This window comes from Choloepus didactylus, chromosome 3 (genome assembly GCF_015220235.1).
Source record: "Choloepus didactylus isolate mChoDid1 chromosome 3, mChoDid1.pri, whole genome shotgun sequence".
Classification (NCBI taxonomy): Eukaryota; Metazoa; Chordata; class Mammalia; order Pilosa; family Megalonychidae; genus Choloepus; species Choloepus didactylus.
The window spans coordinates 127,533,882-127,557,622 of NC_051309.1; positions in this window are offsets into that span (position 1 = coordinate 127,533,882).

A 23,741-nucleotide genomic window follows, 5' to 3' on the forward strand; every position below is an offset into this window, starting at 1 on the left:
GGTTCTTCAAATGAATTTGGTGATTGGCTTTTTCACTTCTGCAAAGAAGGCTATTGGAATTTTGATTGGAATTGCACTGTATCTGTAAACTGCTTTGGGTGGAATTGACACCTTAACAATATTTTGTCCTTCTATTTATTTAGAACTTCTTTTGTTTCTTTTAGCATTGTATTGCAGTTTTCTGCATCAAACCCTTACATCTTTGGTTAAATTTATTCCTAGTTATTTGGCTTTTTGGGTTGCAATTATAAATTGAATTTTTTTCTTGCCTTCTTCTTAAGATTGTTCAGTATTAGATTATAGAATCATTACTGTTTTTGAGTATTGAAATTTATGTCATTTTGAATATATTTTGTCCCCCCAAAACCATGTTCTTTAATGCAATCTTGTGAGGGCAGACATTAAACTTTTGATTGAGTGTTTCCATGGAGATGTGACTCAATCAACTATGGAAGGGAATTTTGATTAGATTATTTCCATGGAAATATGGACCCTGCCCATTCAGGGTGGATCTTAACTAAATCACTGGGGTCTTATAAGAGCTCACAGTAGAACTCAGAGCAGCAGAGAGAGACTTTTGGAGAGACACTTGCTGATGCTTTGAGATGCTTGGAGATGCTAGCCCAGAGTTTGCTCTGAAGAAGCTAAGAGAGGACTCTGATGCTTAGGTGCACAGGTGCTGAAGAAGCTAAGAAAGACAAGCCCAGAGACATTTTAGAGAAAGCCATTTTGAAATGCAACCCAGGAGCAAAGGACCAGCGGATGCCAGCCACGTGCCTTCCCAGCTGACAGAGGTGTTCCAGACGCCATCAGCCATTCTTCAGTGAAGGTATCCTCTTGTTGTTGCCTTAGTTTGGACGCCTTCATGGATTCAGAACTACAAATTTGTGATCTAATAAATCCCTTCTATAAAACCAATCCATTTCTGGTATTTTGCATAACGGCAGCATTAGCAAACCAGAACAAACTTGTACCCTGCCACTTTGCTGCATTTGCTTATTTACTCTAGTATTTGTGCTGTGGAGTTCTGAAGATTTTATATATATATAGTCATGTCACCTGCAAAAACAAAGTTTTCCATTTTCACCTCTATCATTGGTTGCTAGCTTCCTTTCATTGTGGTCAGAGAAGGTACATTGTATAATTTCAATATTTTTAAATTTATTGATACGTGCTTTTTGACCTAACACATGATCAGTCTTGGAGAGTGACTGATGTGCAGCATGGAATAATGTGTATCCTTCTGCTCTTGAGTGAAGTGTTCTCCTTACGTCTGTTACGTTTACTTGGTTTTATGCTATTGTTCATATCCCCTATTCCTTATATTCCTTTTATCTTCCTTCTAGATGTTCTATCCAGCACTTAAAGTGGTATATTGAAGTCTCCTACAATTAATGTAGAACTGTCTGTTTCTCCCTTCAAATTTGTAAATATTTTCTTCATATATTTTGGGGCTCTGCTATTAGATGCATAAATTTATAATTGTTATGTCTTCTTGCTGTATCAGTGAGTATAGAGTGGATTTCTTTGTCCCTTGTAACAGTTTTTGACTTACAGTCTACCTTATCTGATATTAGGTAGCTAGCCCATCTCTCTTTTGGTAATCATTTGCACGGCATATATTTTTTTCTATCCTTTAAGTTTCAGCCTACTTGTGTTTTTGAACTTACGGTGAGTCTCTTATGCACAGCAATGAGTTGGGTCATGCTTTTTCATCAGTTCTGCAAGGTTCTGCCTTTTGACTGGAGCATTTAACCTATTTATATTTAAACTAATTACTGATAATGCAGGTCTTCTGCCATTTTGTTCTGTCATCTTTGTAAGTCTTATACATTTTTCTTCCTCAATTCTTCCATTAATGTTTACTTTCATATTTATTTAATTTTTGGAAATGTACCATTTTTAATCCCTTTTCATTTCTTAGTACACATTTTTCAGAATTTTTTTGTGTGGTAATCCTGGGGCTTAAATGAAACATCTTATATCTCTGATAATCATGTTTTCTTTTATGCTAATTTAACTTTTTAAAAATAATACATAACTTAAAATTTTTATTTTCATTTAAATTGTGTATATGTATAGTCATTCAATCTTTCTGTTTCACTCACTGATCGTTTTGCCAGCAAAACTTTATTGAATGGGGTTTCTCATTATATTTCTTGCACTTCCATAATACATCAGCTACAATTTTCAGTTTCTATGGTTTTCTTTCAAGTGGAATGAGAAGTTAAAGACACTTGTAAAGCAATCTGATTAAAAAAAAAATTTAGATGTTTATACTTTCACCCCAATCTTTATTTTTCAGATTTTATTGAGAGCTATTCATTTATCATATACTCCATCCAAATCATACAATCAGTATCTCACAGTATCATCACTTATTTGTGCAATCATCATCACATTCACTTTTAGACCATTTTTGTTACTCAAAAAAGAAAATTATTAGATAGACAAAAAAAAACACCAGAATCCCACCCCATATCTCTCATATTCCCCTATTATTGACCCCTAGTATTGATGTAGTACACCAGTTATGTGTAATCAGATTTTTAATCCCCATCTACTTTGAAAAGATACAGTAAAATAACACTTGCCTATTTTAATGTCAATTATTTTTCCTTGTTTGTAATCAGCCCATGATTAGTTACCTAGAAGCCATGAGATGACCAGAATGGGGAGAAGTAACAAGGAAGAAAAGTCAGAATCCTGATTTGACACTATTAAAAACTGAGTCAAAATGCACTTCTCCATTCATAAGGTCACACACTGGTGATCTTGTGTCCAATAGAGCAAAGGGTATTAACAAAATTATTACAATCTTTTAAACATATCTGAAATATTGTTAATATGATGAAAACATGCTCTTTAAATGGTTAACTAATTTGAATGATTTCCCTTAAAAGAAGTTTTATTTAGATTTTTTAATTTCAAGGTTTGAACAGCATGAATAAATAAATCTATAAGTAAAAAGGCAGGTGGTAAGTAGCATGTTTTTACTCTACTTATTTAAAGAAAGTAATGGGAAGGGTTAAAAAAAACTGAAATCAATCCTAGGGAAGTAATGCCTATAGAAAATTAATTAAAATCAGCATCTATTTATGATACATAATGTGAATAAAGAATAGTAGAATACACTATGACATGAAATAATTTTCACCTCAAACAACAGGCAATAACATATAGTAAAAAACATGAGAGTTATTAAATTCAAGGTAAAAACAAAATCAAAGAAATACCAAATTACAATATATTTTACTGGGTTCTAAACAATTCCATCATCAGTAACAAAAACTAGTAGCTAAAGCTTTTGGAAGAGGAGCTAAAATACTATTGTTTGCTTATTAAATTGTTCACCTAAAGATCCCAAGAAAGCAAATAGAACAAAAAATACTATCATATCTTAAAATAATTTTCAGTAATATGACCAATTTCAAAACAAAAATACAAAACTCTGAAGGTTTTCTAAAATAAATTACTATTTTTCCTTATGAAATTGAAAAGTGAGAGTATGCTAAGCATTGGCTATCATGTGAAGATGCTGATTTTTTAATTGAGAATGTCATTCAGTAAAATTGTTCTTTGAATATAATGTGGTATATCAAAAATCACAGAAGTCATGCTTATACTTTGACCTATCAAATATACCTCTGGATATTTTAGTGCACGAAAACAATTTGAAATATTGATTAAAAAAATGACCATATAAATTGAGTGACATTCTACCCTGGCATAATCTTAATGGCAAAATTTGTGAATATCTACCCCCCAAAGAGGATTTGGTTAAATAAATTATGCTACAGCTATCTGATGAAATATGGCCAGGCCACTAAAAGTAGTGCTTTATTAATTACTATTTCAAGTATCAATAGAGTAGGTAAGTGTGATGGTCAAGTTCTTGTGTCAACTTGTCTAGTTCTTTAGTCAAGCCAGCACTGGTCTGATTGTTACTGTGAGAGTATGTTGTAATTTAAACCATAAAGTTGATTGCATCAACATTAAAAGTGTTTGCTTTTTGAAAGACATAGTCAAGGGAGCAGAAAAACAAGCCACAAATTGTGAGAAAATGTCTGCAAATCCAACAATGGGATAATACTCAGGGTATTATGTAAAGAACTCAAAAATTATTAGAAAATAATGTGATAACCTAATGAAAATGTTAGCAAAAGATATGCTATGGCAAATTAGCAAATGAAAATATGTTCAGCATCACTAGATGTGATGGTTAAGTTCACGTGTTGACCTGGACAAGTTATGGTATCCAGTTGTTTGGCCAAGCAAGCACTGGTCTGATGGTTACTGTGAGGATATTTTGTGGATTAAATCATCAGTAAGTAAGTTGATTGCATCTATGGCTAATTGAATCTATAATCAGCTGAAGAGATTGCCTTCAACAATGAGAGAAGTATCATCCAATCAATTAAAGGCTTTAAAAGGAGAAGTGATGATTTCAGGAGTCAGAACTAATAATTACCATCACCATTTCCACCAGCTACATTCTCCTGGGAATTCATCAAAAACTTTCATTGCAGTTCCTAGCTTGCAGCCTGCCCTACAGAATTCAGACTTGCCCATCCCCACAACTGTGTAATTCAGTTCTTATAATAAATTGCATAATGATTAAATTATGTATATACATTACACACACACACACACATATATATTCTTGACAAATACAGTAAAATACATGATCATCTCAGGTGGAGAAAAACTATTTGTCAAAAATCCACATCTATTCAGACAACCTCTCTTTACACACTAGGAATTAAAGGACACTTCTTCATCCTAATAAAGGATATCTAAAAAAATATTTTACAAAGATTTGTGCATGATCAAAACCAATCCAAACTACACAAAAACAAACAGGAGTTTACACTTACAATTTATGTCATAGATTCAAGGGACAGACATTCCACTTTTAAAAGTGAGTATAAAATGACAAAACCCAGTCAAAATTGGGACAAAGAAATTAATAGAGAAATCTAAAGAATACAAATATTCCCTAAGAATAGGAAAAGGCATTCAAGTTCAATCATAATTATGATATTAAAGCAAATTAAAAACACATTGAGAAACCATTTCTCATATCAGATTAAAAACATAACATAAAATAAATACTTGACAATGGAATTAGTCTATGGGGTCTATAGAAACAGGGTTTTCCAAAAATTGCTTTTGGAAGTGCAAAAATGTTAGAACCCCTATGGAGTAGAATTCAGCAAAGCTAATACGCATTTAGACATCGACCCAGTAGTATTACTTCTATAAATTTATATTGAAGATCATGCTCAACAATTAAAAAAAAATGTAGGCAGACTATTCATCATGATATTACTTTTAACAGCATATACAGGACATGGGTAGAATACAACAGGATGCATCCACACAAGCATATACTATGCAACTACAAAAATAATGAGGGCAATCTCTATAAAATGATATAGAGTGATTTTCAGGTATATTGTTAAACAAAATGTGCTAGGGGCAAAAACATATATATATATATATGGGACTTTTTATGAAAAAAGAAATATAATGTGTGTGTGTACACATTCACACACAGATATGCACGCATATACCTATGTATGCATATATATGCACACACACACACATGCACGTATACATTTCTATGCTATCATCCCTCCTATCTCTTAAGATCTGTACCACATATTTTCTCTCTTTAACCTGTATAATAAATATCCCACTCTCTAATGATTCCAGTATTCATTTGTACATATGATCAGGTGAAATACATAATTTAGATCTTAGACTTAAAAACACAAAGAAATCCTTATTTTAATATCCCAGTCTATATGACTCCATTCTTTCAAAACAAGCCTTCTCTACTTCCTGCTCTCCATTCACCACTTAACCTTCAGCAATCTTGCATTTGCTGCTCTGACTTTATCACCAAATATCCACTAGACAGCTAACAGCTGGACACCTAACTATTAAGTTTGATGTATACATTCCAGTCATTATCCCCACACATGGGAAAATGCTAACCATGCCTCACTCTGCACTCGCCTGTGCTTTAGATCCACAGAACTTCTTTCGTTAACTTTCTCGTGTCTTTCTGCATACTCTTTTGGATGTATTTACTGGTTTTTATCCTCTGGAACATTAATGGTGTTTCCTGGGATTGCACACTAGGCCCATTCTCTAATGTCATTCCACACCCTCTTTGTGTGAAGGAATCAATTCATAAGGCTTCTTCTAATACTGTGCATGCAGATGATTTCTAAATCTATACCTGCAGCCCCAAAGAGGTCAGGATCTTAAGTCCCCAAATTGTGAGCCCTGCTGCTTACTGAGCATGTCTACATTAATATCCCTTAAATGTTAAGATAGTTTCAAACTGTAATTATTTCTTTTCCTTTCTAAAGGAAAAAATAAATAGGAGAAATGCACACATACACACACACATATAGATACACACATTGCCGCAAGCTGTGTCCTCTATTTAATTTTCCGGTGGATAGCAACATTTCCTTATCACTTGCCAAAAGCAGATATCTGGAGGCCATTCTAGAATATTCTCTCACAAAACATATCCAGTCAGTTGTTAATTACGGAAAATTCTTTTCTGAAATCTGCTATATTCACTCTATAACTACTGGCACTGTTATTCTTTAGCTTAGATAAAGAAAACTGTAAAACTTGGAACTTGCTAAATCTTGTTTCATCCCACTGCAAGTCACTGCTACCAGAATGTCCCCTCTAGAATAATAATCTGATATCATTGTTGGCCCTGAAAATGTATGATGATTACCCATCACTGCTGGGGTAAAATCCAAATTTTTTAGGTTAGCATAAAAGGATTTTCATATCCTGACCTTCTCCTACCTCTTTTACTTTTTTTATGTGTGTCCAATGCTGTAATCATATTAACCCACTTGCAGTTGCAAGTTGTTACTTCTTCATGTACACCTGGACTTTGCATAGATATTTCCTCTTTGGTCCAATCCCCTTGTCTCTCTTTCAGTTGGCCATATCTTACACAGCTCACCAAACGTAGGCTCATATGTCACCCCTGTAGTTCATAGGAGTGCAGGTGGAATAAAACCCTTTTCCTGGATATTCATCCATAAAGACAGTACTAACTATATAATACTATGATATATTTTTCATTGTATGCCTCCTTCATTAGACTTTGAACTCTTGAAGGCAAGGTCACATTTTTATCTATGATAACTAAGCAACTAGAATAACGTAGCAACTCAAGAAATATTTATTAAATATTTGAATGAGAGATAATATACATTGAAAGAAAAGAGTACCAAAGCAATATGTTATTGAACACTAAAATTTAAAGGGTACAACCAGGCAGAGGCCTACCAAGTTGACTGAAAAGTAGTGCTTCATGATTTAAGTAGAAAACTAGCAAAGAAGAGTAGCATGGGGTTTTAGAGTATCAAAAACTGTATAATTAATACTGCCAAACATTTCAGAGAAAAAGAGAGGAAAAGAGAGAAAAATAAAGAGCACTGACAGACCCTTTGTATTTGGCAACTAGAAATCCCTGGTGAACTTGATGAGAACATCTGGAGAAGAGGAGTCAACTGCCTGAGGGCAGGAGGTAGAAAAGCATCAGCAATGGGGCGTGGAGGACTTGTTACTCTAGCAGAAAGCTCAGAAGTCTGGGAGGGGAATTGTGAGGTTAAATGATGATAGCACCTGATCCTGGGACTGAGGGGCTAATTAAAAGATGCTTCATAGAGGGCAATTCAGGCACAGGGATGAGGCAATTAGACCCAGAGAACAGAGATAATGAGCTGGAATAGAAGCTGAAAAAGAACTACAGGTGTAGAAAAATATTTGAGAGGTGGAAATGAAAAGCAGTGGCTAGCCAGGGATTCCTTATTTCCCTTGACATAACAGATATGAGAGCAGGTTTTGGCATTAGTCTATATACCATGATGTGTAGACACATGCAACATAAGAAGGATTTTCACTTTCAAAAATGTATTTTACCAGTAGCAAGTTAGAAACAAACCTCTAAACTAAGCAATGATTCGTGGATTATAATTACAGAAATAATAATAAATTTCACATTTCCTGTGCAGGTTGGGATAGGGGTATTTCCAAAGAGCTGACAAAAATATGGATTTGCCTAAAGCACATCTTTTATTAGTTCACATGTTAGATAATAGTATGCCTACAGCTACAAAATCTTGTTGTAGTTGAAATGGCTTAAATAGGTAGAAAGAGATATTTCTACAAATGTGCCTGCATTTTTCTTACTTCTTTAGATAATAAGAAGCAAGAAATCTACCAGATAAAGAGGACAGTACAACACAGGAAGTAATTCTCTGATGAGGGAAATCGGTTCTGGAAACAAGGCGGTAAATCACTCTAAAACTCATGCAGTAAATTTTGTAGCCATAGATAGTTCATATAGACAGGCACTTATATAATAATAACTGTCATAGAAAATGTGAAATGATATATTTTCATTTACTATAAATTCTAAGAGCACAATCACATGATAAAAAGCACTAAACCATAGTTAAGTCATGAATTTTCATTGACTCTTTCAGTTTATAAAAGAGCAATACATGCTTCTCACATTTTTGTTCTTTTTTTTTTTTGGAATAATGGATGGGTTTTATTTTACAATTTAAAAGGAAATTTGGGACTATTCATTCAATTCTTTGATTGCACAACAGAAAAACACATTAAAATTTTTCCCATTTTCCCCTTCCCTATTAATGTGATTTTTAGTATTTCTAAATATTTTATTTTGAAACAATTTTAGATTTACAGAAAGTTGTAAAAACAGCTCCTAGAATTTCTGTATAGCCTTCACCCAACTTCCCCTAATATTAAAAACTCATATAATTTTCAAAACTAAGACAGTAACATTGAACAACACTATTAAATATTGACTTTATTAATATTTCACCAGATTTCCCAATAATGACTTTTTTCCTATTCTAGGATGATATCTAAGATACCATGTTGTATCTGTTGATCATACCTGCTCCATCTCCTCCAATATTACAGTTTCTTAGTTTTGTTTTTTATGACCTTGACACAACTGGAAGAGTACTTGTCAGATATTTTGTAGAATGTGCCTCAATTTGGGTTTGTCTGAGTTTTCTTTTTTGTATGACTAGGCTGGGGTTACAGATTTGGAGGAGGAATAGGTGAAGTGCATTGCACTTCTTATCCCATCATGCGGGTGTCTGAGCTTGTACCTCGGCTTGCCAGGCCTGGGCCAGGGGACCTGATCACCCCCTGGGGAGGGTAGTAGGTACGGGCGTGAGTGCCCTCTGCAGCCCCCCCGAGCCTGGGGAGCGAGGTCAAGGCAGCTCCCTTTTTCCTCACCCAAAATGTCACTGGCAGGGGAGGCTTGCCGGAGGAAACCGCCTTTCTCCCAACTGCCCTTTCCCCACTTCCTTATCTTACCCACTCACTCCCTGGTGCCAAGGCCACTCCTGCCACCGCCAGCGCGCATGCCCGTGGCCAGAACTACCCCCGCCCCGCTGCAACGGTTCCGGCGTTCTCTCAGAACCAATCCTAGCCCCTATCCCTTCAATATTGCCATTTAAGGCTGCTTCACCTCCTTTCCAGCCCTGCCCTTCTTACCAGCCTATATAACCTGTAATCACCCCTGAATAAATCTCTTTGGCGCATACTCCTACTGGATGAAGAGTGTCTTGTCCCTATCGCCGCCCTCCTTGCACGCCTCTCGCCGAGGACCCTGGCCACGTCCTCCGCCTCGCCCTCGCCTCCGGGAAAGAGCCCCCGCCGCCGGTACCCCTTGAGCAGCCCCGAGAGCTGAGGGCTCGGCTACCGGCCGCCTCTCCCCCTAGAAGTAGTAACCGCGACCGCAACTGGTGCCCCGTGTGAGGAACGTCTCCACACAACAGTTCAGCAGGTCGATCGCTCGCCCGGACGCCCCTCCAGCTTCCCGTTTCCTCGCCTGCAAGGTAGGGCCGCCTCTCCTTCGCCGCTTCTGGAGCCGTGGGAGGTTCCCTGCTCCGAAGCCGCTCATCCCTTCCCCCACGCTCTCTTCATCCAGTAGGAACTCCTCCCTTCCCCCACGCTCTCTTCATCCAGTAGGAACTCCTCCCTTCCCCCACGCTCTCTGCGTCCTCTTGTATGCGCACTTCTATGACCCCCGTTCCTCCTAACACTCTCCCTCTTCCCCTCCATTACTTTGCTGTAGTTCTTTGTATTTTTATTTCCTCATTTGGTGCCGTGTGCCTCTTTGCAACCGCCCCCCCCCAGACTACTCCCGTTGCCAAAGGGCACTGCTTTCCGCTCTCGCCGTCTCCTTCGGCCTTGCAGCCACAGCTTATCTCATTCTCTCTGCTCGGTAAACAACTCCTCCTCCTCCTCCCTGCCAGCCGGCCGGCCCGGCTCGGGAGTAACCCCCCCTCCTCCCCCCTCAGCTATGGGCAATCGTATATCTACATGTCAGGCACCTCAAGTTCGTGCTCTAGCGGGTCTCCTAGATACGCATCGCTGCAAAGTGTCTGTCCGGCAGCTGCAGGTGTACTGGGACCTCCTGCTGCCTTTTAACCCATGGCTCACCACTTGCCATCTTTGGGACCCTGTTACTTATGACCGTCTTATTGATCGAGTCACTAATGCCATGGAACATGAGAGCAAGCACTTCCCTCCCGGCTTGCTCCCCACCTTGATAACCATCCGCTCCTGCCTTCAAGGCTCCCTCCCCCCTGATCAAGGCCCCGTTAAATCCAAGCGATGACATCAGCCCTAAGCTGGGCCGGAAACCACATACGCTTTACCCAGCCCTTTCACAGGGCGGAGTTAGTCCACCATCTTATGCCTTGGGCCCCACCCTTTCACAGGGCGGGGCTGATCCACCATCTTGTGTCTTAGCCACGCCCACCGCGCCGCCATCTTGCGACGCTTGGGGCCTCCCACTCCCACCTCCCCCTTCGGCGAGCTCCCCCTCGGAGCCGCTACCGGCAGCTGCCGCCGCTCCTTCCACCCTACCGGCTAACAACCCCTGGCTGCCTTCTACACCTCAAGGCAGCCCTTGGAGCAATGCTCCCCCTACCCTCACTCCCGCGCCAAGCCTTCTGCAAGCGCGTCCTCCTTTCTCTCGTGCTTTTCGTTGCTTTCCTCTTAACCTTGCGCCCACCCCACAGAAACCGTATGACTGGTATCCCATTGACTCAGATATTATTAAGCAGCTTCGCAGGGCCGTCAAGGAGGACGGGTTAGGTAGCCCATATGCTTCCCAAATACTACAGGATCTCGGCATGGACTATTGCATCCCCCAAGACTGGGCCTCGCTTGCCCGTTCCATTCTTAACCCCGGTCAGTTTGTTGACTGGCGTGCTCACTTCCAGGCAGAAGCTGCTCAGCAAAGTGAACAAGACGCAGCCCTTGGAGTCTATCATCCCCCTGAAGCCTATTTAGGCACTGGAGCATTTCTAAATGCGTCTGCTTATATTAATGTCCCTGCTACCTTCTGGACTGTCCTCAGAGGCATCGCCTTACGCGCGTTTGCCAATTGCTCTGCCCGTCAACCTGACAAATTTACCAAGCTCTTCCAGGAACCGAGTAAGCCTTTCGCCACCTTTGTCTCCAGAGTTGAAGAAACCTGCGCTCGAAAGGTAAGTGATCCCCAGGCCCAATATTACATGTGCCCATCCTCAAATCCTGGAAAATCGTACTGTAATTCCCCCAACGAGTACTACTGTGCATACTGGGGGTGTGAAACACTAACCACTAATTGGAAGCCTCCTGTTCCTAATCATTACCTTACCCTAAAATGGACCCCTACAGGGTGCAAACTCCCTACTGTTAACTGGCTCGGCCAAGAAAGTAAAAGATCCTGCACACATCTTAATCTTACAGTGCAGCTCCCCACTAATCCCTCCTGGTTACTCGGTCAAACTTGAGGCTTCAGAATCTATGAGAAAAGAACCGACCGAAAATCACTTATTCTAATAAAAAAGAAGGCTGTAAGCCAACCATACCAAAATACTGCATTAAGAACACCCTCTGGCATAAGTCCCAATAAAGTCATTAACCCACTTTTTCCACAGCTCTCCAGCCGCACCTCAGCTCCAACCAGCCGCACCTCAACTACAAACAACGCATCGCCAACCCCACCACCCCAGCTTCCTTTGCCCCCTTCTCGTTATTCTTCTCCCCTCCTCAGCCTCATCCAAGCCGCCTTTACCTCAGTAAACTCCTCCAACCCCAATTTTACCTCATCCTGCTGGCTCTGCCTCTCCACCTCTATCTCTCTATACGAGCCCGTTGCCTCCAACCTCTCCTTTTCAGAAAGCACAGAAAACAGCCCCTTGGAATGCAATTGGAATACCTCTGCCGTCTCCCTAACCTTTCATTCAGTCTCCTATACGGGAAAGTGCGTCCGCCCTCGCTCCAGTAACTCTCCCGACCTCACTGCCTGTGCCAGCTACTCATCTCCCAGCAGTTCTGCCAAATTTCTCATTCCTCATAACTCCTCCCAATGGCTCTGCTCCTCTACAGGACTTACCCCCTGTCTCAGCACGAATGTCATCAATGAATATAAAGAAACTTGCCTCCTAATTGTCCTTATCCCTAGGGTCTTATACCACAGCGAAGAAGACTTCTTCCTCCGTCTGGAAAAAACTGCAGCTCCTGCCCCACTGCAAAAGCGAGAGCCCATCACCGTCCTTACAATTGCCTCCCTCCTAGGTCTTGCCGGCGCTGGCACCGGAATCGCTGCACTAGCCAGTCAAGACTCCGCCCTAACTCACCTCAGGGCGGCTGTTGACGAAGACATTCATCACTTACAAAACGCTATTCACCATCTAAAAAATTCTGTCAATTCCCTCTCTGAAGTAGTGCTCCAAAACCGCCGAGGTCTCGACCTTCTCCTCCTCAAAGAAGGAGGCCTCTGCGCCGCCCTAGGAGAAGAGTGCTGTGTTTATGCCAACTCCACAGGTCTCGTCGAGGACAGCCTGAAAAGGGTCCGAGAAGGACTGGAAAAACGTAAAAGAGATCGTGAAGCCACCAATTATTGGTCCAGTTTTTTCACTCCCATCCTCCCATACATCCTTCCTTTTCTTGGCCCCTTATGAATAATTATTCTAGCTCTCATCTTAGAACCCTGCCTCATCCGCAAAATTGTCCAGCTTGTAAGAAAACAAACGGATGCCATTTTTTCCTCGTTCGTGCAAATCCAGTATCAGCGACTCGCCACCTCTGACGCCCCCCACTCCAAGATAACAGCCAACCCTCCGCGACCTCAACGCCACCGGTCGACTCGCCAACCGCGAGGCCCTTCTCAATCACCTGAACATCGCTCTCACCTCGAGTTCCAGCTTCTCTGAACCCCTGAACTTTAAACCCCTCACCTTCGCCCAGCCCGCTGCAGCGAAGCCATTGTCAAACGCCCGGGCACCACACCAACACTGAGCTCCAGCCTCGCTGAACCACCGTCAACCCCTTTTTCCCTTCCCTAACCTCCCCCTTCCCTCACCCGTAGCGGACCTCTCCGGTAAAGCCTCTTCCTCTAATTAGAAAAGAAAGGGGAATTGCGGGTGTCTGAGCTTGTACCTCGGCTTGCCAGGCCTGGGCCAGGGGACCTGATCACCCCCTGGGGAGGGTAGTAGGTACGGGCGTGAGTGCCCTCTGCAGCCCCCCCGAGCCTGGGGAGCGAGGTCAAGGCAGCTCCCTTTTTCCTCACCCAAAATGTCACTGGCAGGGGAGGCTTGCCGGAGGAAACCGCCTTTCTCCCAACTGCCCTTTCCCCACTTCCTTATCTTACCCACTCACTCCCTGGTGCCAAGGCCACTCCTGCCACCGCCAGCGCGCATGCCCATGGCCAGAACTACCCCCGCCCCGCTGCAACGGTTCCGGCGTTCTCTCAGAACCAATCCTAGCCCCTATCCCTTCAATATTGCCATTTAAGGCTGCTTCACCTCCTTTCCAGCCCTGCCCTTCTTACCAGCCTATATAACCTGTAATCACCCCTGAATAAATCTCTTTGGCGCATACTCCTACTGGATGAAGAGTGTCTTGTCCCTATCGCCGCCCTCCTTGCACGCCTCTCGCCGAGGACCCTGGCCACGTCCTCCGCCTCGCCCTCGCCTCCGGGAAAGAGCCCCCGCCGCCGGTACCCCTTGAGCAGCCCCGAGAGCTGAGGGCTCGGCTACCGGCCGCCTCTCCCCCTAGAAGTAGTAACCGCGACCGCACCATCATATTGCAGGTGCAGGATATCAACATGGTTTAAAATGACTGGTGACTTTAATTTTGATCACTCAAGAGATGTCTGCCAGGTTTATCAACTGTAAAGGTCTTATTTCTCCCTTTCCACACCTTAAACTTTGGAAACTAGCCAATAGCTCCAGTCCATGCTAGGAGGAAATCACCTGGAGGGAGGAGCATCCAAGAAGTTGTGAGTATATGTTAGACCATCACACTAGTTAATACTTGTTTTGGGGGAGATAATTTGAAGCTTTGCAAATTTCCTGATTCACCTTAGAGTTTCACTCCTTAATTTTGCTGTTCTTCTGTGGGTCTTGCCTATAGCCATTATTACACAGATATACTAACAGTGATTTCTATTCCCCCAAACCCTTCCGAAATTATTATTTGGAATTCTTCTGTAAGGAAGATTTGTATCTCTCCCTTCCTCACCTGAATTTATTACTTATACAGTCACTGTTTTGTATTTCATTAACTCATTGAAATTTATGCTATTCTTTGGTTTATAAAACCATGATATCATTATTTATTTTGTTGCCCAAATGGTTCCAGCATTGGCCATCATGAGCACTTTCTAATTGGATCTTTTTGGCACGACTCTTTTTTTAGCACTTCCATGTTTTCTGGCACTACAGGAGGCTTCAGGTTCATCTTGTATTTTCCCTGCCCCAGTGCTAGAAATGGCCATTTCATTTTTCCAAGGAATTATGGTTCCTTTTGTTAGAAAATGGTATTTAGAAGTTAAGATATGGATGCTAGGTGTGTTTGTTTCTACTGAAGTATCATGTCACAGTTCTGGTTCTCTTTCTTGATTGTAAATTTGAATTTCAATAAAAATTCCAGATCAAAGAACAAACAAAAACAATGCAAAATTCTACTGCCTTACAAAGGAACAGCTTACTCAACCTTTGGCACATTTCCCATGTTGTTTTTACTTGTTTGCCTCATTTAAACTCTTATTTCTATCTTACCTATAAATTTCAGCATACCAAAGAGAATTGGGTCAAACGATGAACTAAGATAGGAGTTTTTGTAGGGTAGTCTTATTTCTGAAAGAGCATAAGTCAACAAACATCATTTAGTTTATTATGAACTTAAAAATCATTTATTTCCTGTGGAACATATTGTTTTCCTTTAGATACTGATTAGCTTAGTTACACTTTGATGCTGAGATAGATGTGAGTTACATTTTAGGTGTATTTCATATATGTAATTTAATATCTTCAGATATTTAAAATCAAGACATTCATATATTATGCAAGTAAATTAATTAGCAACCATGAACCCAGTAAATTTTCTCTGCTGTGTGTGTATGTGTTTTAATCATTTCTCAAAAATCGTCAAACCAAAAAAGAAATTTTAAGAACGGCTCACATTGCAAAGCAATCTTGATTCAAATGTTGGTTTGTAATTCTAAGGTTATGTTAGGCTTGTTTTATGTCCAACACCCACAGCTTTCTAAATTCACTTATAAAGAAAATATTGAGAGGATGAATTTTAAGGCATACACTACCAAATGTTTTTCTATAAGACATTAGGCAGAGTTGTCTAAGAATCCAAAGTCTTTATTATTTCCCAATGCACATTTTCCAGATATTGCACAATCCCTCTGCTAATATAACAGCTTAGATTTTCCCTTTCTAGTCCAGGACAATTTCAGAATCTTGCTCTCATGAAAGAAAATTGGAAGGTTCATTTTGCCATTTGATTATTCCCAAGTTTGCATCTTACCAGAATGGACAATGTTCCCACTGTCAGAAACATTGCAAATAAGAGGTAGTAATTTTGGTATCAAAGAAATGAGAGAACTGCAGAAAGAATTATCATGATGTTTCCCTTTAAATTTTATGTCAGAGCCAAGGCAACAATGCACATAGAGCAATAACTCTCTTCACTTTGAGTATTGGGCTGCTATTTTAAAGTAGCAATAACAAATCCTCATGGAGTCCTACAGAAACAACATATCATATAAACACTGGGATTACAAATATGCTGACATCTCCCCATTCCTGCCCTGTCAAAAAATTTAAGATGTAATCAAAGAAAGAGAAGCACAGATGAGGCTAAAACATAATACAGATGTTTGAAAGAAACTGAGAAAATAGGGTCATGGACTCCAGGTGCAAAAGAGAATTTCAGTAAAGGAATAAAGCTTTCACACATATAATTAAATCAAGGACAATTAATTATCAGACATTACTAGACTTGGTCACTGATAATCCTTTTATGGGAGAGCTAAAGACTTCACCAAGGTAAAAGCCAAGAATGGAGATACATCATTAAATATGAAGTTTTTTTTCTCTGCTTCCTACTAGAATTTTAAACGGCAATAAGTAAATTAAAAATGTGTATGAACTCATAACTACATAGAGTACGAGAGAGAAGATGACAACACGGGAGAGGTGCCAACACATTTTCTGGAGACTGGAAGCGGAAGGATGAAGGGTAAATGACTCAGAGCACAGAAAGTCTACATGGGAAGATAGGAGGAAGCAAATTATTTGTGCTGTAGCAACCAACCCTGAAATGGAGCAAAGACATCAGGAACCTCAGGCGACAAGCGTAGCAGTTTACCTAAGGAGGCATTAGATTGCCCAAAGGCTATCCCCGAACCAGTACAAGTACCTGAATATTCCTTCCTTACAAGGCGAGATGAAAGTTTATTCTCAGGAAAAACTTGAGTCAAAGAGGTTCTAAAAGCAGGGACACCAAGGATAACTGAGAATAAGGGTGAGGGTGAGAAACTGTCCTGCCAACAAGGGAATTAAATGAAACTGCAGATTATCCCTTGTAGTTTACATCCTGTCTCCCAGCATGTAACAGTATGAGGGCACTCAGGTGCAGAAGCAAGAGATTTGAAAATTCAGCTCTAAAGAAACTACCTTAAAAGAGATTAAAACAAACAAAAAGCAAAAGCAATGAACAAACAAACAATATGAATGGTTTGGATTCCACAATGAAAGTTCATTATGAGCAAAGCCTGTCAATCAGCAAGCCCTCTGCTACCCCCACATACAGACAAACAGACACAGTATCTCAGTAAGCATTTTAATGACACACTCTAAATTTTGATTCAAAAGCCAAAGATCATATTTTATGAAAGTATATAATGTAATAATGTTAGGACAATCTCCCAGGATAAAGAATAAAGTAAAAGAGACAGAGATAGGGAATAGAGTATTATATGAGGTAGTCCAATTCCAATATGTGTTTTAGAAAGAGTGACTGGAGAAAACAAATATATCAAAAACTATGAAGTATTTTCAAAATAATGAATAGTTGTGTCCAGATTAAAACATCACACAATTTTCCATTATCACAAATGGAAAAGTATTTTTTCAGGGACTATTATTCTAAAATATCACAAGATGGGGGATAGAGAAAAAATTCTAAGCAACAAGGAAAAAAATAAAAGCAGGTCACATATAATGGAATAGAAATAAGAATGTCATCATAATACTCAGACTGAGTATTACGAGATACTGAATACAATAAAGCATGCCCTCAGAAGACTGAGCACAATTGATTATCAATTTAGAACTCCATATCCAAATGTCAATAAAGTTTGAGTCTAATTAAGATAGTGTTCATAAATTGAAGGCCTTAAAAATATCTAATTTCCTGTGTAGACTTTCTCAAGAAACTACTGCAGAATAAGCAGTATTCAGCAAGTAAACCATAAAAGATACAATTTCAAGGAAATTGGGAATCCAACATGAGAGAATGGTGAAGGAAGGCAGATGATAACAAAAAGATACTCTAGGTTTATGGCTGTGCAGCTAGTAGTGGTCATCCAGGACAGATTGAAACAACTTATAAAGAAGGAGATAAAACAGATACATTACTAGATTTGTTTAACCATAGTGAGAAGAATTTTGCAGTTCCTTTGGATATATTAGGAGGATGAAGAAAAAGAAAGAAGCTTATAGGCAGAATAAGACAACTATGATCATAAAACAGTAAGAAATAGATAATATATCAACTTGAAGAAAAATCAATAATAGCCATAAAAGCAGTATAAGCATATCAGTTAGTAATATGAAGGTAAATACTGGAATGAACCAATAAAGAATTTAAACGAATTTGCCTCTGAGCACAGACATCACCAGGCTAGAGCTTGGAGTATGTAGGGCAATATTTTGTGTTTTATTATTATTATTGGTATTAAGCTATTATTATCATTTGATTTTAAACATGTATTACTTTAATAAAACCATAACGCATTTTTGCATGACTAGTGAGAAAGTGTTATTTATTATTGTAAATTACTTCGATAAGATATCTTAACAACATAGCAATAAAAAGAGGGCAGAATCAAGTAGTAGATATGAGAACACAGATTTTTTTGGTTTTAGGATGGAGTGGATGAAAATACATTTGTATTCTGAAAGTAAAAATTCCAGTGGATGAAGAGAAATTGATGCTATGAACGAAAGGAAGCATAAGTGGTGGAGCCAAGTTTTGAAGGAGATGGGAGAAATGGGTTCAAAACTTATGGGCAGGGTAGTTATATCCTATTACAGAGTATAGTAAGGAATTTGGCCGCCAAAAAAAGTTCTGGGCTTAATGTAAGCCCCTGAGAATTAATCTCTCCCATCCTTGAAATTTCCCAAGCTGGCAGGGTTTTCGTTATTCAAGGTTGGCCCAGAACACTACCTGATAGAGATGAGATGACTCAGGATAGGGCCTGCCACACTGACAGTCTTTGGGGTCTGGCTGCACCACAAAGACCAATTGTGTGATTAGGGGGTTAGGGCTTTGAGCCAGGTAATATCAGCCAGACTTTAGGCGAGGTGTGGAGGGCTGGAGATTGAGTTTAACCATGTGGCATTGATTCAATCATACCTAGGTAAACAAACTCCAATAAATCCCTGGGCCCTGAAGTGCAGACAAGTTTCCTTGAATGATAACATACATCCATTGTATTGAGAGGGTGATGCATTCTGACTCCATGGGGAGAAAAGATGGAAGCTTTGAATTTGAGACCTTTCCATACCTCTTGGCTTTATGCATCTCTTATTTGTACCCTTTACATCATAATAAAACCAGTCGTAATTACAGCATTTACCTAGGTTCTGTGAGTCATTCTAGCAAATTATTGAACCTGAGTGAGCACCCACAAAATGTGCTGAACCTGGTGAGCACCCCCAAATGTGTAGCCAGTTGGTCAGCAGTGCTGATGTCTGAAGTGAGGATCATTTTTTAAGGAGTCTATGGAGTCTGATATAGTTACAGGCCAGAATTGCATCACAGTTGGTGTCAAAAGTTATTGAAAATAGTAATCACCCTTAATTAAGTGTTCCTTTTGTGCCAGTCACATAATATATTATTCTGTCATCAAAATAGCCTTATGAAGCAGTAATTATAATGCATGAAACATAAAAACTGAGATTCAGAGGGTAAGTGGTAAAGCCTGGATTTGACTATGACTGGGCTCTCAGTCTGTGAGGCTAACCTTTCTAAGCCTCAGTTTCACCTGTGGGGAATGTAAAGTATGGGGAATAATAGTGCCTCCCACACTGGGTTCTTTTAAAGATGACTGAAAATATGTAAAGACTATAACACTGAGGCTGGCTGAGTATGAATGTTTGTTCTGATTAGCTCCATTCAACACTACTATTATCACTATCAATATTCTAACTTCTTACTTGCAAACATTAAACTAAGGAGAGGTGAATTAGAAGACATCTTGCAGCTATGTTAAGATGTGAACATTATTTTGAGTGACTAAAATATCATTTCCAGAACAGGAAATTACTTGAAAATCATGCAAGAAATAAAACATCAGATAATTTAATTTATTGTTCAGTAAAAAGACAAAAAGGAAAGAAGTGCATGCAAACATTTTCAGATCAGAATTTTAATAGTACTAAGCAATCACAATGAAATTCACACATTTGCCAAAGAACACTAAAAGTTTTACATAAAACAAATTATAATTGAAAAAATAGACTTCTAAAATATTGACCAAAGTTACAGTGGAAAATTAATATATACACTTAACAATACTTACAATGACATGATTATGCAAGTGTGCATTTAAGATATACAGAAAACTGCAGTGATGTTTTTTAATATTATTGCTATTTAATAACGGGCCTGTGTCTGTCAGTGAAAAAAAGGAGACAAATGAACATGCTAGGCTGCCATGTTATACAAAAGACAAAAATGTAACGAAATTGCTCTTGATTTTAGGGTTCTTGCCCATTTTTCAGTTTTCCACTTCTGAAAATCAATTTTCAGAGACAAAAGAAACATTCAATATTTGAGGACTCATTCGTCTTTCATCCAATTTCCAGTTACAGAAAGCAAGTACAATAGCTAAATTCACTCTCTTAAGCAGAGGAATAAATTTTGGAATGGGAAATCCAGGGAAAAAATGCAAATATTGTGTGACAGCAAAGTTCTGCATCAGTAATTGCAACCAGATGGTACAGACAAGTATCTCAACATCCTGACATTAATCAGACATAACCTTCTTCAATACCTCTGAAATCAACCATCGCTACTCTTTCTAATTTCAATATATGTGTTCAACAGCCCTTCACTTCTTAATTTCTTCTTCAATGTCATTGTAATAAAAAATAACCTTCATAATCCATTAGAGAGCAAACTATGTAAAACACTAAGTTATATGAAATGTACATCTTCTTTGCTTCTAATTCATTTCTTATATAGATTGCATCAGTCTTCTATTGATTAATTAACAGTACATAGATAAACACGACAAGCTCAGAAGTATTTATACGTAAAAATAAATAAGGCTTGCAAAGCCAACATTTATTTTGTACAGTAAATGAGTTTTTCTGTAATTGCAAATAATAAACTAATTTTGTTACAGTAGTGTAATACAATCTGTTGATAGCTTGCAGTCCATTTAAATATTCAAAAAGAACACTTCCCAAACGTTCTTCCTCTCAACACACCAGGTTAATCAATTAAAGAGCATGCTGTTCATTTCACTTTTAATAAATGGTTTTGGTTTCTTCCATAAACAGTAAGTAATCTGCGCCACTGTTATGAAAATTAATACCAGAGTGCCACAGATACATGAAGCTAAGTTCATTAGGTGCCCAAATCATGACAATTTTTACAGACAATGAAACTTGGCTTGATATTTGCATCTTAAGAACCTCAAAAGAAAATAAGAAACAGATGCATAGATCATTTGGTTCAGCAATTATTGTACCTAGTCATTAGGAGTTGCCATTCTACCTATGCAGGAAAAGCCTTTCATACTGAGCTGAGCTTCCCTGTCTGGCTGGCAGCATAAGTCAGTAAATTCATGGGGAGTTAGAACCAATTCAAAATTGTGCTTCCTATGGAAAAAAGGTAAGTTGAAACTTCTGACAACTGTGTCAGCTTTTTTTTTCATAAGAAAATGACACTTTTTCCCTTTTCTTTCACATTCCCTGAAGGAAATGAGAGAGATGTGGAGCTTATCCATTCATTAGGCAGAAAGTGCCATAGCACATCAATGATTTTGCCTGCCTGAAATGACCTAGTGCCTGAGAAATCACCGAAAAGCACATTATCCATCATGTCTCTAAGCTGTTTAATTTGAAAGTTCGGTTTCTTCATTATGACTATTGTTTATACTCAAGATTTCCTCTCTAAATGTGTTTTGTGTGTGTGTGTGTGTGTGTGTGTGTACAAGCACACATAAATTTGCACATGCGCCTTTCCATTTAAAATCTTAAAAAAATTACTTTCAATATTCACACAAAAACTGTTTCAGAAAAAAGAAAGTATCTGTGGAAATTCATTATACAAAGAAAAAAATTGACTTTAGCAGAGAACAAATCTGTTTTTTTATCAGTCATTAATAATTTCCTTGTATTTATAGGAACAAATGGGATGAAAGCTTTTTACCAAGAAAAAACAGTTTTAAAAAATATATTGAGAAAGTTTTCAGTAATGTAGTCTTAAAGTGATCAAGTATAATGCTTATGAAAGATATGTTAGCTACTGAAATCTGCTTTATCAGATATTTCTAAATTTGCTCTCATCTAATTTTGTCAAAAACTAAGAATCAGGTATTTATTTAGATTTCAGTATGAATAATTACAAGTTGAAAATGTATCTGCCCTTTAGCAAAAAAAAAGGAGGATAGCCATCAAACTAAGTCATGTACTGCTTTTCCTCCTATCCTGGTTTCCCTCCGCACTATTGCCTTTGGAATTATAACATGAATTCAGTCAGAACCAGGATTTCTATCAACTTCACAGTAAGTTTGAAGAGAGAAAGAATGTCCAGACAATTGTTTTTTTTCTATTTTCTTTTTTTTGGGGGGAGGAGGGCAGATAGCTAGTTAGTGAGAGAATCGCTGTGTCTTCCTTCCCGTAGTCCCATCCTGATATCGTTGACACATCTCCATCAATGTTTCATGTAGGAGCTGTGAAAATCTCTATGGTAGCCAGATCTGGACAAAGGCACAAGAGTTCCAGGCAGAGGAACTGTGATACTTTACCCTTTCTGTGAAAATAAATATATTCACAAATTCGCAAAGTATGTCTCACCCAATTTTGTTTTATTCATTTATCAAATATTAATTGAGGGTCTAAGACATAGATTGGCATTCTTAGTAATTAGGGGATAAAGATAAATGATCCAATTTTTACAAAAGTGAGATAGTTATTTTGATAGATGTAAGCACAGAGGATGCAGAAATGTCCTTTCATTCCAATATGCCACCTACAAATCATCATGACAAAACACTTAATATCTGGCCAACATTTTCCACTGTGCCAGTTTCCATTCTGCATGCAAGTTTGATACAAACAATTTCTTGGCATGTAGCAACATTACCTCTCTTGAGATCAATAAACTTTATTATTATTATTAAGCTTGTGCTCACAGAAGGCTGTGTCTTTTTGCGCAAAAGTCACTGCCTACAAACAGTATAGCCAAACCTTTTTCTACCTCATAAACATCACCAAGAATGTAATGCTAAGAACATCAGCTTGATGTTCTTAATTCTATTAAGAACTCACATCAGTTTTTTTCATACTCAACCTAGAGCTGACTTAAACTGTGATCATCTAGGTTCTTGCTCCAACACATTCTTTCATTCGTATGTGGAAAAATTCACAATTAAAATTCACCTGGGCTAATAATTTTGTTGGTGATCCATTAAGCAGAATGGATTTCAGTTTCAATCTTCCTCACCTAAATTGCTCTGCTGCACAGAGTGGAAAAGTTTTGTTTTATCAGTTAATTAAGTAGAAGTGACTTAGAGAAACAAAATAAATGTAAACCCATAGTATTTTTGATATTCATCATAATATGGTCCTATTTAATTATGAAAGAATTAAATACATATATTAAAAGTTGGTACACATTAGTAATTGTAGACTTTAGCATATTTACTTCCTCAAGGCAATATGCTTGCTGCTTCTACAACAGAAACAAGAGTATCTTTTACTTATGTCATTAATTTCTACATCCCCTGTGCTTACATGTATCAAAATAACTATCTCACTTTTGTAAAAATTGGATCTTTCTCTCCCAATTACTACTAAAAAGCAATTGATATATGTTACTTACTTACTTTAATA